This window comes from Rattus norvegicus, chromosome 3, assembly GCF_021556685.1.
Source record: "Rattus norvegicus strain SHRSP/BbbUtx chromosome 3, alternate assembly SHRSP_T2T, whole genome shotgun sequence".
Taxonomy (NCBI): domain Eukaryota; kingdom Metazoa; phylum Chordata; class Mammalia; order Rodentia; family Muridae; genus Rattus; species Rattus norvegicus.
The window spans coordinates 78,427,923-78,433,931 of NC_141536.1; the positions used below are offsets into that span (position 1 = coordinate 78,427,923).

Sequence of the window (6,009 nt, forward strand, 5' to 3'; positions counted from 1 at the left end):
CCTAGCCAGTCAGTATGTGCCAGGGAAGGAGGCAAATAAATAATAAAATGGGTTTGGGGATGTGGCTCAGTTGTTAGTGTTTGCCTCAGGTGTAAAACGTCCCCAGTGTGGGTTAGTAGTCAAGGAGGCCCCAGAACTTGATCTGAACCCTAGTAGCATTTGTCCAGAAGGAAAGAAGGAAGCTGTACCCACTGTGGTGCAGCTTTGTGGAGGTGAGGCTGCCTGCACAGGCTGGGATTAGAATTCTGGCGCCACTGCTGACCTCTGTACAAACTTGATGGGCCTTCATATTCTGAGATCTTGATTGATTGTTCCCAATTCATCACTATAAGGAGACTTCCTTCCAGCATGACATGAAGCTGTCATGAGCTGAAGTGAGCACAGAGCCTGGCCCCAGCCAACAGCTCTGTGCCCTGATGTCACACCTCTCTGTGAGTGAATGATGGAAGCCAGTCTTCCTTAAGAACCCTCTGTGGAGGGCTGGCCTTGGTGTCAGGTCCATGATGAAAGTTCCTTCAGGTCCATGAGAGTGATTTTACCTCAGCTGCAAGGGATTCTCATCCTGGAGCCCAGGGACCCTCAGATCAATTAAGTAAGCCGAGTCCAGCTCCACAGCACTCCAGTGATTCTAAAGTTCATCTGAGGCCAAGGGCATAATCTGAGAGACAAACAGGAGCAAGGGTCCCTGGGCAGTTGGCAATTAGGGGCCCAAGAGTAGAAAAGATGCAATAAATATCAACAATGATAAAACCCTTAGGCCCCAGAGAAAGTGTTGAGAAGAATCTTAGAAGAGAGGTGAGTCAAGGTGAGGGGAGGGGAGGACAGGTGATGTGAGAAAAGGGAGGGGAGGGGAGGTGAGAGAAGGGGAGGGGAGGTGGAATGATTTGAAGTACATTGGAAGACAGTGTGGAGAGGAAGGAGGAAGTGAGGTGGAAGGGAAAGGATTCGAGGCTGAGGTAAAGTGAGAGGAAGTGTAGCAAGGGGATCTGGAGCTGAGTTGAGGTGGAGTTGAGGGAACAGATGTGGAGGTGAGGTAGGAATGAGATGTAGTAAGGTGAGTAAAAGTGTGGCAGAGGCAAGGTGAGGGGATGTTGGAGGTGGGATGAGGTAAGGTGGTGGTGGAGACAAAGTGAGAGGAAACAAGGGTAAGGAGAGGTGTGGCAGCCATGAGTGAGGTAGAGATGGGGGAGATGGCAACATTTAGAAAGCAGTGTGATAGGGAAACTTCACTGTCTGAGAAGGAGACTTCTCCAGCACGGTGGGAACATGGATGCAGGGAGCTAAGGCCACGTGCAGAGGATGCTTGTAAATGAGTACCCTGGGAAACCTCGTATCCTGGACTGCGTCAGTATGAGGAGGAAGGACGATGGTAGGAGGGTCAGCTTTAATTGTTAACTTGACAGGAATCAACTAGGACGAGAGTGTCAATGCACGATTGTTGATTGTCAACATTGGGTTGGCTATGGGCGTGTCTGTGTGTGGAGGGATTGTCTTAACTAAGTTAATGAATGCAGGAAGACCCAGCCCACTGTAGGAGGCACCATTCCCTGGGTGCTGCTGGAATGGAGAAATCCAGCCAAGCAGAAACCAAACAAAAAGCATATTCATGTCTCTGGGCTCGTGACTGTGGTGTGAAGTGACCAGCTGTCTCGATCTCCTTCCACCGTAGCTTCCCTACCATACTGAACTGTAACCTAGAATTCTGAGCTAACATAAATTCTTTATCCCCTAGGCTGCTTGTTGTCAAGTATTTTATCACAGAAATGAAACTTGGACAGATGGCAAAGCAAAATCTTCATTCGCCCCAGTTCTTAGTGCTGAGTGGCTGGAGGAACCATCGTGTTAGAGCAGTCTAAGCCCCTAGTGATTAGTAATGGGGACTACAGTGGCATTGCTTACACCAGGTGTTTCCCATCCTGGTTGAGGAAGCAGCTGTGGTAGGAAGAAGTTGAGGTGGGATGTTTGTGTTCCCTAGAATGCATATGCTCACCCCAATCCCAAGAGCGATGATATTTAGAAGTGGGGCCTTTGAAAGGTGCTATAGTTTCAGTCTGAAGTGTCTGCCAAAGCTTCATTTAGAAAAGGCTTGGTCCCCAGCCTGTGACATTACATGTGGCCCTGTTACAGGAAGTTAAGTCAGTGGAAGCATGCCTTTAAAGGGAATATTTGGTCACTGTCTCCTTACTCTCTGTTTCCCATTGTCACGAAGTGAGCAGTTTCCTCCAACCAGAGTGAGCTGCCTTACGACAGGCCTCAAAGGAGAGGCCAGTCAGCCTCAGACTGAGCTGTCAAACCTTGGCCAACCAAGCAAACAAGTCTCTCTTTCTCACTCCCAATACCTTTTTAAACTTTGGTTTGTATTAGATTTATTTCTTTTATGTAGATGCACTGTGTGTGAGCAGTCCCCACAGAGGTCAGAAGAAGCTGTTGGGTCCCCAGGAGGTTGTGAGCCATCATGTGGTTGCTGGGAACTGAACCAGGGTCCTCTGAAAGAGCTACAAATGCTCTTAACCACTGGGGCATCTCTCTGGCCTCCAGCCTTTCCTCCGTGTATATTAATTTACCTTAGGTGTTTTGTTACAGAATGGTAGCAGAAAATGGAGTCAGTGCTATAAGGTCCATGAGAACAGCAGTAGAGAGAAGATGGTGAACCCCAGAGACACTAATGAGTGCACTCTGGTGAGGATCCCGATGACTGGAATGTTAACCCTCAAAGTTATGCTCAGGATGGGAGGGGAGCAAGGATTCACTGGGAACAGGAGCAGAAGCCATTCCTGTTAATAACTGGACAAGAATTTGCGTGTGCTGCGTGCCGGGCCTGAGGCTAGGGAAAGACTGAGTTTAAAGGCAATGTGATAGCTGATTAGGTAGAGCACGTTGCAGGCAGCCTGGCATTCGGACTCAGACGTGAGCATTGTTGGCTGCCTTTGAAGTTCTACAGTGGGAATTGGGAGCAAAGGCTGGAGTAGAAAGGTTTGAAAGGCATGCGATTTGACCAGAAAAGGAGCATGTTTCCAGGCACTGCTGAGAAGGGCGTGGTCACTAAGGAGATGAGTGCTGGACAAGAGGAAAGATGATTTGAAAGCATCTCGGGAATCAATCAGCAAGACCTCACTCATCCCAGGCTCACTGCATTCAGACACTATACTGAGTGCGGGTGAGATAGTTGAGTGTGTAAAAATGCTCCCGTGTAAACTCAAGAATCAGCAGCAAGCCAGGCAACGATGTGGTATAGTCCACTGCTGTGCAGGAGGATGAGAAACAACTCGTGTCTGGCCTGTGTGTGAGCAAGGACTGCACCAGCCTCCAGCCACTCAACACCCGGCCAGAGGTGTAGTGACTACTTGCTGAAATGAGATCCTATGACGATACCTCTTGGAGAATCTGCCCCTAAGGCCCTCACTCCTCATCTACCCCAAAAGAGACGATACATTTTCTCTGATCTGTCCCTAGTACCCACCTTGAACTATGTCTGTTACACTCAGGTAACCACACTTACTATGTAGCAGACAATCACCACGTGCTGATCAATTCTTGCATGTATTTTAATTCTTATAATCCCATCCCGTATTCCTTCCCACTTTGCAGAGAAAGGAAACTGAGGCTTGAAAGGAACCCAGTAAGCCAACAGGACATGAGTGTGGCCTCTTGGGGTCAGTGGAACCTTGAAAAAAAGCAGGAAGTAAGCATTGAAACGTCCTCAGTCTGTGGGTTCCTGAGAATGTTGCAGGGAGGCTGCCTGCAGGCCTGGAGGCTGCCCACCTCATCCGAGATCCTTGACACTGGCCCAGTCTCTAAGAGCTGTCAGCAGTAGTCCACAGTTTTGGAGTCGGAGTTGACTTTTGGCAGCTTCTGTGGACAGCATGACCTCTGACCTCCAGTCCACACATCACAGAGGGTGAATAATACAGTGCAGTTTCTGACACCTGCCAGTGGTCCTGTTAGTCATGCTGGCTCGGGAAACAACAGCAGGCTTGAGGTGTGGCTGCGGAGGATCTAATCAAGGGCATTTAATGGCTGCCATGGTGACTCTTTCTTCCCATTGTTAAAAAAAAAACTTTATTCCTAAGTTTTAATTGTTAAAAAGTATTTTTGGAGTTATTTTTTTCCAAAAAACCAAGACAAAGAAGCCAGGTTAATGACATAATTCTATATGACATATGTACTGGAGTTGTGCCTTTTCTACAACACTGGACTAAATAAACTTGTCTGAAGTATTGTTTTATCACAGCCTTGGATGTATAATAATTTCCCGTTTCCCCTCTCATGTCCATGAGGACATGAACCAGCTTCTTCTCCTAATCTTCTATGCAACCAACCACACCTCCACCCAGAGTACTAATCAGAACACTTCCCTAGAAATTGAGTCTTTCCTTCACTGAATATATGTGTGGAGAAAATAACAATTCTCTTCATAAAGGCATTAGAGCACTTGGAGTAAAGACTCTGTCAGAGACACTGCCAGGTTCTCCTTTTCTTCACTTGTGTCAAGTTTCAGGTCCTTAGCATGAATTGGTGACCTGCACCAGATTTCCTTCAGAGCATCCGCATAGGATAAAGGGAAGCAAAGTCCATACAACTCTGTTTCCACCTCTTTCTCCATTGTGTCCATCTGTCTCACATTCTCTAGAAAATGATAGATGTACACCATCTTTTGTTGAGCTCATCAGATTGATTCTGACCTGGCCCTACTGTGAGGACAATGTGGTCTCGGTCTTTAAACTGTAGTCTTACTATGCTATTCAACTTTGGCAACTTTCTACCTGCGTCCATCGTCTCTGTTCCATTTCCCACACAGAAAGGGGGCAGTTTGTGTGTGACGAAGTCCTTCTTCATATCCAATGACAGCAGTCCTTTTCTGCCCCCAAGCTGGTCTGCAAGAGTCCTCAGCAAGCCACTCAATGTCCATCGTTGTTACATCGGCTGGGGTGTTCCACATTCATGAGCATCCGCCTGGGCATTCTGGTCCTTAACGTCACATCTTCCTTTGCAAAATCAAATACCAGCCCCAAAATGGAATCCAAAAGGCAATCTCCCTGTGGATTGCTCTGGTAGGTGCTAATCGTCAGGTGATTAGAGGGGGCAGGCCTGAAGGAGTTTCTGCCTGATGAATGGACCCTCTGGGGAAGTACAACAGATCACCAGGCTTCAGCAGGAAGTCATGTGTTGGTGTGCCAATCGGGTCCTCAGGCTCCACACTGGACTCATGTGCCAGGGGCACCGTTTCCTTCCCTCCAGCCGCAGGATAAAAACATCAACATCCTTGTAATGTGGGGGGAGGCCCTGAGATCCTGCCGGAGTCATGTACACATTCGAGCCTACTAAGGAGCCGAAGTAACATTCCAGCTTTTCCTGGATCCTCCCGAGCTCATCCTTAAATCTCTGTGGTTGGCGAAACTGAATTGTTGCCCTCTTCTGATCAATTTCTTTTCTCAGCTGAGAAACTGTGCTTTGCCATCCTTATTTAAACCTTCTTCTTCCCACTGATGCTCCGACAGACATTCACATCTCTTCATAGTATAGCCCTTGGTTGCAGAGACTCCTCAGATCTGAGAGGCCGAACAGAGACTGGTAATATGAGGCCAGTGAAGGGTCATCGCTCTGAATGAGAAGGGGCTTTTGTTCCCAGAATTCCTTGAAAAATGTCTCTACTTTGATGGGTGAGATTAAACTTTCAAAGGAACTACTGGGGCTGTCAAAGTTTAATACAGAAAGCATATCTCCTGGAAAAGAAAAAAAAAATATATCCAAGGAACAGACTCTTCTTCGTTCTCATCCCTTTTGTACTTCACTTTCTTTGGCACTGTTCACAAGTAGGAAGAAAATGCAATCCGGGCACGGCCTGTTGCTGTCGTCTGCCACCATGGTGACTCTTACCTGTAATCCCAGTGGCCTGGAGATGAGGGCAAGAGGATTGCCACAAGTTTGAGGCCAGCCCGGTCTACAGAGTGGGTTTGAGGACAGCCAGGGTTACAGTGGTGTGATATCCTGTCTCTGTAGAAAGGAGGG

The 6,009-nt window shown here is 47.7% G+C and overlaps 1 pseudogene; it reads right to left on the reverse strand.

Annotated features, from left to right (window-relative positions):
* Positions 1–4,423: 4,423 nt before the first annotated feature.
* On the reverse strand, positions 4,424–5,718 carry Riox2-ps5 (ribosomal oxygenase 2, pseudogene 5; annotated as a pseudogene).
* Positions 5,719–6,009: the final 291 nt, after the last annotated feature.